General features: G+C 34.2%; 1 protein-coding gene and 1 long non-coding RNA gene across 3 annotated transcripts in view; one reads left to right on the plus strand and one right to left on the minus strand.

Annotated features, from left to right (window-relative positions):
* The window catches only part of ARHGAP15 (Rho GTPase activating protein 15), a 660,617-nt gene that overhangs the window by 408,992 nt on the left and 238,804 nt on the right, over window positions 1-12,821 (minus strand). The gene's annotated exons all lie outside the window — the stretch shown is intronic.
* LOC128932386 (uncharacterized) overlaps window positions 1-12,821 on the plus strand; it is a 35,901-nt gene that overhangs the window by 11,480 nt on the left and 11,600 nt on the right. The gene's annotated exons all lie outside the window — the stretch shown is intronic.

Raw genomic sequence — 12,821 nt, forward strand, 5'->3', positions numbered from 1 at the left:
CCTGTTTTTAAGAGCTAACATATTTCCAAAAAACAGTTTAGCCTCAGGAAAATAGTTTTGCAGGTTTGCTAAGTCCACAGGATGTTTCATGTATTTGGGACTTCTTGTTTACGAGTAACTCAATGATTATGTTTTACTCTTTCTTTAGGATACATAGAACTTTATTATTATTATTATTATTATTATTGAGACACAGTCTTTCTTTGTCACCCAGACTGGAGTCCAGTGGCATGAGCTCGGCTCACTGCAAACTCTGCTTCCCGGGTTCAAGAAATTCTCTGCCTCAGCCTCACAAATGGCTGGGATTACAGGTGCCCACCACCACGACCAGATAATTTTTTTTTGTATTTTTAGTGGAGATGAGGTTTCATCATCTTGGCCAGGCTAGTCTCGAACTCCTGACCCTGTAATCCACCCACCTCAGCCTCCCAAAGTTCTGGGATTACAGGCATGAGCCACTGTGTTGGGCCAGAACATTATTAATATTAAACTGAGCATGATAAATCATATTTTTATTTTAAGACACCCCACCCTAGGTACCATATATCTCTTCTACTCTTTCAATGTCTAACACAAATTTGATGTGCTTCTCTGAGACTTTTCCTAGACTACCAAAAAAATAATTGTTCTTTCATCTTGCCATTACATATTGCTTGAGATATTTCTGTTACATTTTTATGAGAGACCGAAAATGTGATGGTTAAGCACATGGATTCTTGAAACATATTACCTGGCTTTAGATTCTGGTTCTGCCAATAATATTTGTACAATCTTGAGCAAGTTTCATTACTTCTCTATTCCTTGATATTTTCTTCTATAAGATGGGAACAATAGCAGTACCTAACTAATAATGACCTGAGAATTAGATTAATAAATATGCAAAGGGGGTAATAAAGTTATCCAGTATAAAAGGTGCTGTAAAATTGTAAGTACTGTGTAAGTACATGCTATCTATCTATCTATCTATCTATCTATCTATCTATCCATCCTTTGAACACAATTGCTTAAATGTGTATCTTCCTCATTAGAGTATTCTTTAACATCTAGAACATATCATTTGTTTTTGTGTCCAAACTTTTCAGGTCTTCTTAAAATTGCTTAGCATACAATAGGAATTTAATACATGTTAACTGATATAACATTGGATTCAAAGACTTCAGGGAGGCTGGTGAATGAGCTTCAGAAATTCCACAATTGGACATTTTTCATGTGAAAATTTTTCTAAGGCAAGTATCCATATCTTTCATCAGATTCCTAATGATGAAATAATGTAATGAAAGTGGTAAAGAAAGAAATTTCCTAACCTCCATAAAAATATGAAAATTGGGAAAATGTGGCACATATACACCATGGAATACTATGCTGCCATAAAAAACGATGAGTTTGTGTCCTTTGTAAGGACATAGATGAACCTGGAAACCATCATTCTCAGCAAACTGACACAAGAACAGAAAATCAAACACTGCATGTTCTCACTCATAGGTGGGTGTTGAACAATGAGAACACATGGACACAGGGAGGGGAGCATCACACACTGGGGTCTGTGGGGGGGAACTAGGGGAGGGGCAGTGAGGGGTGGGGAGTTGGGGAGGGATAATATGGGGAGAAATGCCAGATATAGGTGATGTGGAGGAAGGCAGCAAACCACACTGCCATGTGTGTACCCATGCAACAATCTTACATGTTCTTCACATGTATCCCAAAACCTAAAATGCAATAATATATATATATGAACATGAAAAATATGAAAATTCCCAGATCCCTTTGGAATATATAATCTGATATTTATATATAAATTTACCAATACCCACTCTTTAATGTGACATCTTCATTTTTTTTTGCTCATCTTAATTTGTCTATGAGCAATTTTAAAATTCAAATTTATATAAACACAGGCACACATACATGAGTAGATTATTAAGAAGCTATGTGTCATTGTCATTGGTGAAACATAATTCCTGTGATCCTTTTTTGTTGTTATTGACTAGTCCCTTTATTTTATTTTATTTTTGTCACCCAGGCTGGAGTGCAGGGAAGTCATCAAGGCTCCCTGCAGCCTTGAACTCCTTAGACTCAGGCAATCCTCCCACCTCTGCCTTCCGAGGAGCTGGGATTACAGGCACATGTCACCATGCCTGGCTTATTTTTTTTCTATTTTTCATAGAGATGGGGTTTTACTATGTTGCCAGGCTGGTCTCAAACTCCTGGGCTCAAATGATCCTCCTGCCTCAACCTCCCTAAGTGCTGGAATTATAGGTATGAGTCACTGTGCCCAGCCTACTAGCCCTATTTATTTATTTATTTTAAATTTTTCATTTCCACAGTCTTGTGAGCTACAGGTAGTATTTGATTATATGAGTAAGTTCTTTAATGGTGATTTTTTAAGATTTCCTATTTTTGAAAGACTAGTGATATATATTTTTAAAGTCAAAAGAGTGATATTAACTGTATGGGTGAAGGGCTAAATCATTAAGTTGCTTCTTAGTACATTCATGATAATGGAATGCACAAACTGAAAACTCATTGAAGTCTTATGTACTTGGAGTAGACATATAAATGACTGCTTAAGAGTGGGCCATCAAAATATACAACAAAATAGTGGGCAAAGTATAATATTGGTTTTAACGTGATGTTTCAATAGGGAGGAAATTTTCCAAAACAGGAGAACAAGCTAGCCTTGAAAAAACTAAAACGAAAACAAAGAAAAATAAAGCACTTGGCTCAGTGCATGGATTACTACCAAACCAAATCAAAGCAGATGAAACTGAATCTGTATGTATATATTCTGAATATATTCATTTCTGTCACATTTGTGGTGGGGGTTGAAGGAGGAGACAAAGGCAGAAACGGATAGACAGGCAGATGGATGGATGTATAGGTAGGTATGTAGGGAGACAGAGAGATGAACAATACGTCATTTTGGTGTCTCATGCAGAAACTCTAGAGATTGCCAAATAATATATTAAACTCTTTCTTCATTGTTGGAGGAAAGGTCCTCACCAACTTGTCCTTGTCATTATACTTCTTTCAGAAATTTATCTACCTAATGGATGTGGGGCTTAAAACCTAGATGACGGGTTGATTGGTGCAGCAAACATCATGGCACATGTATACCTATGTAACAAATCTGCACTTTCTGTACATGTATCCCAGAATTTAAAGTAAAATATTGTTTTCTTGTCAATAATATTTGAATTACTTTCTATATCCAATAATATTCTTTGTCAAAAGCAGACCTAAAATAGGTGTCTATAGTCAAAACAATAACCACAACAAACAACAATAAATAAAAACTAACAAACAAAATCCCCCAATAACCTATTTCCCCCAATTTAGTAGTCGACATTGTACAACTATTCTGATAGTCACTTTGGTCCAAGACATTCAAAGGAGAAAAAAAGTCACGATTAAGCAAACAAAGTCTGAATAACACAACTGAAAAAAAAAAAAAGTTGCATAATCATTTGAATCCTGAAAAAACCTACTTTTAACATGGGTTTACAAGATGCCATAGTAGAGAAAGAAATAAATGAAAGGAAATGTTATTCTTGTCTTAAATATCACATGTCACCACTGGGAAAAGGAATCTGAAGTTTCTTTGAGTATCATGACTTGTACTAGCTCACATAGAACAGACACAAACCCTGCTTGGTAGATTCTTGTCGAGTTAAGAATTTTAACTATTGTTGAGGAAATATAATAATTTTAGAAATGATGCAGAAGGTCTTCTAATTAGATGATTTCTTCATAAGGCATCACAGCTATATTGAATAATTACAAAAGCTATACGTATATACAATATAATCAATATGACTTTTGATGCAATAGTACTATTGACATGGGCTGGAGAAATGAAAAGCAAGACCTATCAAGAATCTTAAGTATGGAATTGATAAAATTCACTGTTTTTTTTTTTCAGTTTTGTTATTAAAAAGAAACCATGAGCTAAACTTCTCTGGAAGAAACTGGCATGCTTGCATAAGTCCTGTTTGTTGTTTAAAGTTTGTGTTATCATTTTTTAGGGTTCTATGGTTCACTTTTTGCTACATAATATGATATAGTACTTTTGAACCAAAGAAGAACTGTTTTGTTTAAGACCTACTCCCTATTTACTTCTTACTGCCCCAAAATGATAATGATGTTGCTACATTATGACAACATAATTCAGTGGAAGTGAGCATGGATTTTATATAAAACAGATATGAATCCCAATTCAGTATTTATATCTACAAAGGGAGGAATATTGGGAAAATTACATAACTTCCTGGAAATTTAGTTTCTGATAAATAAATTGATATAATAATAATAGGAGGAAGAAGAAGGAGAGGGAGGAAAAGAAGAAGAAAAAGAAGACTGTGTTCTTTGAAATGTTGTGTTACATAAAATATTCTCTGCAAAGTGCCTGGTAGACTACCGTGCACTAAAATGGTCTCAGTATATCACAAGGGATTACATAGCTTGAATAGATAGTGTACTATATCTATGGTCCAAATGCCTGCATTATCTATGCCAAATTCAACCTGTAATTATCTTGGATACTGTGGAAGTTTGGATAAGAAAGTTGATTAAACTGAAGTCTGTTTAAAATCAACAGCTCTATAATATGCATGATTACCTTTTCAAATTTATAATCTTTCAATAAACTGAGGAATTAAAAAATTATATGCTCTGTAATCAAAAGGTATTCTAATCCACTTTTAAGCTAAAAGGTTTGTCTGCTTTTGGTCCTTGTAAGAAAAAAGCGAAAAACAAATTTTATATAATTTGCCATTTTAAGGGAAAATTGGCATTATATTTATGATATTTACAGTCTTTCTCTGATGTGGTCTATAGTTCATAAAACCACAATTTAAGATAAAAAAGAGATAAAATATGATCAGTGAATACTATTTGAAGAGCATAAGTATCACTGAATTAGATTATGGAAATGAGATGAACAATATACTATGAACATAGTTATAAGATGTCTTTTTACATAGTATGCAAATGTGGAAGTTGCATTTAAAACTAAATTCTGCCATTTTTAGAATTTACTACCATCAGTGTTCATTTTGCATGAATGTCTGTGTAATAATTTTTTATTGTTTTTTGAGCTCCCTTGCTGCACATTGGGAAGTCTGAATGTGCTACTATTCATTTATGCAATAAACTATTATCCCAATATTAAGTTATTTTTATTTTCTCTGTTGACTATACATTTAATTTATTCAACTGTTAATCATAATTCATTAACTACTTTCATAAGGTAGTAGTGATCTAATAGTCAATGCAAACTGGAAAATCTATCTGGATGAAATTAAAGTTAATAGACAGCCACATCAAAGCTCTATTTTTCTACTTGAAATTAAGTGGGTGGCTTTGAATCCTATGGAAAAATTGCTTTCCACTTGCTTCTCACTTGCTTTCTCCTGCCCCCGCTTAAGTGTCCTCAAGTTCTCTTGACTGAACCTTTTAATGACTCTCACATAGCTTCTAATTATTCCTTCAGATTCTGCCTTAGTTTGTGCCCTCATTCTGTCTCGATATTATTATTTTACCACTCTAAGTGGCTGTGGTGCTTGCAGGCCAGTTTCTTCATGTCTACTAGAGTTCTTATTCCAAAATCAAATCTGATCATGTCACTTCTTTGCTTAAACTCTCCAATGACTCCCATTCAACTGCAGGAAAATTCCAAATGTCTTAGTAAAAGATATGCTTATAATTTATTTTTCTTCCTGCCTCACTTCTTAAGTCTCCTTCTCGATTATAATGTGGAACGACATCTCTGAAGACTGTCCCTTATCTCCATGTGGCAATGTGGCAATGTGTGTATGATTCTTTGATACTCAGCTGAATGTTATTTGCTCTAGAAAGTCTTCTAAGGCCCTCTTCATATTTCTTTACTCCAATCACAAATGAAGTATAATGTTATTTAACATGCAATATTCCCCACATTGGACTGTAATTTTTTGGTACATTTTTATTTGCCTCAAATTTGTGCTTCTCAAGGATTTTCTTGAAGGGATATCTGATTTTAAATGTCTCCTTTATTATATGCACGAAGGCATAGAAAAGTATGAAGATTAATGATTTTAGCATATATGCATCACTTTCTTATCAGTGAAATACCTCCAAAGGTCTAAACATATCTCTCTTGAAATAAGTTTTGCATTTGTCCATTAATCTTTCAATAAAGTACCCTTTTCTGACCTCGGGTCAATAAATTATAATATCTGAGGTCCTTTTAATTTGTAAAATTAGCTTCTAATTATTTATTTAGTTAAGCCTTATAATATGGCTGTAAAGAAGGTGGCTGGAAAATTGCAGTACAGTGAATCCAAGCCTATTTTTAGACGATTCAAATTAATGTTGTTTGTGACAAATACACAGTGGTTTATTTTATAAACCCTCCTAATAACACATGAAGCATGAATTACAGATATGAAGGCATATTTTAAAAGCAACAACAAAAATAATACACCAACACGTACAAGAAAAGTGAAATGAAATGGAGGTTGCAAGAAGAAATATATAAAGAAAACACACAGAGACTAAATGGAAAATCCTCAAAGATAAATTAATGTATGCCCAAAGGCAATGAATGTCATTTCGTTATAAATATACTGGAAATAAAAATGGAGCCAATTAGTATGTACAAGAAAATGCAAAAATAATCAGAAATAAAGAAGAGCAATATGCAGGGTATGTTGCGTGAGATTCAAAACAGGACGGGGAAGATTATAACATGAAGTCAAGGGTGTACAACATGATAAAGGAAATCTGGCAAATAAAGAGGAAATTGTGTAGATGATGAAGAGAAATGAAACAACACTTTTCAACTGTAGGAAAGGCAAGAGGTCAGATCCCTCTGAGATGGAAGAGATCACTTATTGACAGCAAAGGTAGAGGTAATGATAAAATTAATTCTGGGGGGTCCTCAGTGTCCACAAATAGTGGAGGGGTTGACGAGCAAACATAGTCATACATTTCCAAGAAAAAAGGAAAAAATGATGAAGAAAATTTAAGATTGCTATGGAATGTCTAATCAATTGATGAAGTTGTTTTCTATATTTCATTCTATTTAAAACAAAAAGTAAAATTAAACAACACTACTAATTTATTTTGGCTACTATAAGCATTTTTAGAGCCAATTGCAAGTGTCATGGATCTGCCAGTTAGGTGGAGAACATACAGGACATTTTGAAAAGTATCTTTAAGATAAATCTAGTAAACAATAAGCCAGCAGAGTCAAGTTAAAAGATGTTGCCAAAGACAGAGAAATATCCAGGTCACCCTTTATTATATATTTTATTTTAAATTTCAGGAGGAATGAATAATTATATAACTAGGATTTTTCCAAATGAAACTTTTAAAATATTTTTTTCTAAGTTGGACTTTAAGTATTAAACAGCCAATAGATTTTTGTATGTGATTTTATTTTGCTTCTAAATTTACTTGAATCATTTCCTTAAGTCTATTAAATAAATCTTCAAATAAACTGCAACGTAAGGATTTTACTTTTAGAGAAATAATCTAGAAGGCATTAATCAAATTCCTTAAAGTAAATTCACAAAAAGTCAATACAATACCAAAATGCATAATTTTTAGTATTTTGTTTATTATCAAACTGTAACTTTGACCTTAGAGCAAAATATTATTTATTTGCCTTATGGGAGCTTTTATCAAATGTGCAAATTACTATTCTTTTGAATTGATGATCTTGAACAGATTTTAGGCAGTCTAAATAATATAACTTTGTTAACTAGAAACTAAGAAAATTTATGTATTAGCACTGTAATATCTAGTTGTCCACAGCAAAGTATATACTTTGTTAGGTAAATTACTAGATATAATTTTACAGATTTTGCACAGTCTAAATTATTTCACAGCAATTTAACATCAAAAAGAATCATTCAAAAAGAGTGATTCAACATGTGTATATACAGAGTGTGTTACTTGAAAAAATAGCATATTTGATGCTGTGAGGATACAAAATTGAAATTGGATTTCAACACATGATAAGAGAGAGACTATGTATCTGTGCTACCATAACTAAGGCAGAGAATAAAACACTACCATTAAAGAGTTTCAGATAAAATTCGTAGAGAATTTGGAAAATGGAGAAATTAGTGGCAATAAAATTTTTTAATTGGTCATTCAAAAATATTTTAGAATATATGGAGGTTGAATATAAAAATAAGGATAAAAGTTAGACAGATTGAAATGTGAAGTAAGCTTTCTAGAAGAAAGGATTGAAAAATCCAAAACAAGGAGATGCTAATATCTATTAAGTTCCTAATATGTACCCAGTGTTGTACACACCTTCTGTCATTGATCTTTGGAATATTTGTGCATTAAAGCAAAAACAGTTATGGTTGTGACTTCACAAAGTTAGTTCTTTAAAAGGTGAGTATGATTATTGCCATTTTACATATAAAGCAATTTAGAATTAGCAATGTCAAAAAACTTGCCTAAGATCCCTTACATCCTAAGTGAGAAGGCAAGATTCAATTTCGTAAAGTTCTACCTTTATAATCCAGGCTCCATAAGTTCTTGCTGGTGGTTTGTATGATGTATACTTAGAAGATACAAGTGAGAGTTCAAAGTGGAGGTGATGGTTGGTGCCAGATCGTGGTGCACGTTTTTGAGTGCTTAAAAGGCAAAGTATGCCTGACAATTATGGCAATCTGCAGATAGAGGGATCAGCATTGTCACACAGAAACTACCCACCAGAAAGTTAGCCGCAGAAAACTGAATCAAGAATCTATAGATTTTAATCTGAAAGGATGACTCCAATTTCCCTAAGACCTAAAGCAACGGAGCCTTGTCCCAAAGCATTTGCTGAATACCCTGTCCTAATGATACTCAGATGAGCTTCTTATTTATTTTACTCCCTAGGACTGGAGTAGAAGAGAAGCAAAACATGAAAATAGAAAAAGGCACAAAATAGGACAAAGTATAGGTGATAGGAGCATGAGGTTTTAACAAAAACTGGATAGTCAGTTGTTTTACATGCTACAGAGAACTTCAGAACATTTCTTTTCCTTATTTGGGTATACTATATCCTCTATATTTTAAGACCTAAAACTACCATTCCATTTTTGGTTCCTGTGTCTTGTTGGAATTAAATTACTCATTCATTCATTCATTCATTCCAGGTAGAGTCTTGCTGGAGTCTCCAGGCTGGAGTGCAGTGGCCCAGTCTCAGCTCACTGCAACTTCCGCCTCCTGGGTTCAAGCAATTCTCATGCCTCAGCCTCCTGAGTAGTTGGGATTACAGGTGCCTGCTACTGTGCCTGGCTAGTTTTTGTATTCTTAATAGAGACAGGGTTATGCCATGTTGACCAGGCTAGTATAGAACTTCCGACCTCAAGTGATCTACCTACCTTGGCCTCCCAAAGTGCTGGGATTACAGGCGTGAGCCACTGCACCTGGCCTGAAATGACTTACTTAAAATAGTACATGTACTCTGTGATAGTCCTTTTTCCTTTAAATATCTTTCTTCCCCTATCTGCAACATGGTAAAATTCTGTGTATACTTCAAAACCAAGCTTTCTTGATTTTGCCAATACATGAAACCCTACTGATTTTTCATTGGGGCATAATTTTTCTCTCTTCTGAAGTTTCCCAGCATTTACTTGGTATGGATAATATAATACCTGTACTTGTCTAGCAAATAAGTATTATGCTCATGTTTTATATCTTCTATTAGATTTTAAGCTCCTTAAGAAAATCTTCAATATTTCTTAAATAATGAAATGTTGTCCCCCTCACTTCCCACTCCCACTCCTAAATGAATCTCTCACTTCTGTGAGAGAACATAACAATTTCAAAGTAAAAAACCAAGGAAGGAAAAAATTAAATTTCTATTACATAGTAGTACAAGAGTAAGGTGAATCTGTGCCTACAATATTATTATAATATTCAGGTATCTGTTAGTTTATATAAAGGATAATTGAATGTCTTGCTTTTTTGCTATGGTTTCCTCTTTGATTGTTAACTTGTTTCTCTAGGGAGAAACAGTTGAAAGAGAGATTTGGCTTCTCTAGTACCTCTTAAGACAACATCAAGTACTTTATAAGGTCCTTCTCTACCATAGATATTGGTGTCTTTGTTAAAGAAACTTTTTAATCTTGCTCATTGATCTTACTAAACATTTTAAAATTTGAGAAAAATACATGGAACCTTCTTCTACTACTCATGTACTGGTACTATTTCTCAAATAAGTTTCACTCATTCAAATGTGATTCCCCATGCAATTGCTACTTCCTTTATCTGACACTTATTTTTGAGTTTCTACTGTTTAGAACCCAGTGCTAGGTGTTGAAAATATTTCAATGAACAAGACAGGCAAACCCCGCGATCTGATTAAGTTAGTATTTTGGTGAGTTTGGAGATAAATCAATATTGACTAACAAACACATATAGATGATAATAGGGGTTATGTGGAGTATTAAAATGATAGGTGATATGCAGATAAATATGTGATAATGGTAGGTGGTATACAGTGTTGTGATACCAAGTGACTAAGTGGCTACTTTTGAAATGGCACTTAAGGAAAGCCTTGGCAGGCAGGTAAAATGTGAATGACAGAAAGAAGAAAACTATATAAAGAACACTAGAGTAGCAAGAGTGTTCTATTTTTTTTTTTTTTTTTTTTTTTGACAGAGTCTTCCTGTGTTATCCAGGCTGGAGTGCAGTGGTGCAATCTTGGCTCATTGTTACCTCCAAGTCCCGGGTTCGGGCAATTCTATGCCCAACTAATTTTTTGTATTTTTAGTAGAGGCAGGGTTTTGCCATGTTAGCAAGGCTGTTCTCAAATTCCTGGCCTCAAGTGATCCTCCCCCTTGCCCTCTAAAAGTGCTGGGATTAGAGGCGTGAGCCATTCCACCTGGCCAAGAGTTTTCTAGACAGAAGAAACAGTAGGTACAAAACGTTAGGACAAAACTGAGTTAACATGTTCAAAAAAATGAAGACCAGTGTGTTCATAGCGAAGTGAAAGAGCAGAATGGGATGAGATGGAGCTAGAATGTTGGAGATGGTTGAATCATGCAGAGAATATTAAGCCAGGATTAGATGTCTGATGTTTTTCTAAATGGAATTAAAATTATTGTAAAGCTTTGAATAGGAAAATGGCTTGACTTCATTTACATATTTAAAAGATCATTCTGGCAACTCCTGAAGAAGGTATGATAAGAGAGTTAGAACATAAGTGTGGTGACCAACTGGAAGGTTACTATAGTAGTCCAGAGAATGATGATGATGCCATGGACCAGGATGGTGAAATGGAGATAGAAACAAGCAGATGGGTTCAGGTTGCTTTAACACAGGGCTGAGAGGTCACAGTGGTTATTTAGATTGGGGTGTGTTCAGATACAAGTCACCAATGAATCCTAGATTTTTACCTTATACAAACAAGTAGTTTGAGTAGTTGATTTATTATGGTAGGAAACAACAAGAGAGAAACAGATTTTGAGTGGGAAGGAAAATAAGTATTCTTGTTTAGTCTTGTTAGTTTAAGATGCATATTAAACATCCAAATAAAGACATCAAAGAAACAGTTGAATGTATAAGTCTGAAGATCTATGGTGAAGACTGACTGTAGAGATTTTGGTCCTGCATAAAATCATCTAGACTATTGTAGATATTAAGGAAATAAAGGGGTTGAAGATTGATCTTTTGGAATCTCCACAAATAAAAGGTGAAAAGGAGGAGGCAGAATTCTCAAAGAGACTGAAGAAATGTTTCTTATGATGCCTAAGAAGCCCAGAGAAGAAGGTATTTCAGGACAAGGCTTAACTGTGCCAAATACTGCTATTTGCCACAAAAGTGCCTGGGCCCTGGAAGTACCAAAAGTAGTATCACCTGGCCGCTGAAGTTAAAGTTCATATTCTAATGGGAGACACAGGGAAACAGACAATACTCTGATATATAATTGTGATAATTCATGGTATTGTAGGAGCACATAAGAAGGGCACATCCACCCAGACTTCGGTGCTGAGGAAAGTGATTAAGAATGGCATTTTGGAGGAAAAATTAGGAAATGTGGCTAGGTAGAAAACAGCATTCTTTGTTCAAAACATCTGAGAAACAAACTTAAAGTTTGGTAACTTGTAGGAAGGCTTCCAGGATGGATAGAACTTCAATTTGGCATAGAATATAACGCTAGAGAGAGAAGCATCAGCCAGATCATGGAGAACTTTGAAAGTTATAGTGAAGACTTTGAACTGTTTTTTCTAAAGGCTATTGGGATTCATAGCGAAATTATTAACATTGAACAACCAGAAAAACAATGTGCATCTTGGAATAATCTCTCTGGCAGCCAGCCCCAGGAGAATGGCTTAGAGTCCTTAGGGTCAAGAAATCTGATGTGAATATTGTTTATGAACCTGTGGTAGAAACTCAATCAATAAATGATGAGAACCCGAACTAAAGAAGAGAAAGTAGAATCTTTTAAAAAAAAATCTCAAAGTCCATCAAAATCCATGTATCTTATAATAGGTCATAATAGTAAAGGTCATAAATAGTAAAGATGGACACTATTTTTAATTACGACAGAGGTTAAGTTTGAGCCAGTAAATGGAGCTCCTTAATTTGGAATTTGGTCAGCAAAAACTGGTAAATAATTCCTCACAGATGGCAACACAGAATCTTCTGTGACCATTAACATCAAGATCTCTGCTTTATGCTTCATCCAAGAGTTGCAACTTCTGACAACGTAGACATTTCCAATTCTTTAATAGGTCCTTTGCCATAAGAGTGCTCTTCCCTTTTATGGAAATACAGAGGTCTCTCTTATTTAATAATGTTTATAATAATGTTGATAGTTAATATAATAATTA

This window comes from Callithrix jacchus, chromosome 6, assembly GCF_049354715.1.
Source record: "Callithrix jacchus isolate 240 chromosome 6, calJac240_pri, whole genome shotgun sequence".
Lineage (NCBI taxonomy): Eukaryota > Metazoa > Chordata > Mammalia > Primates > Cebidae > Callithrix > Callithrix jacchus.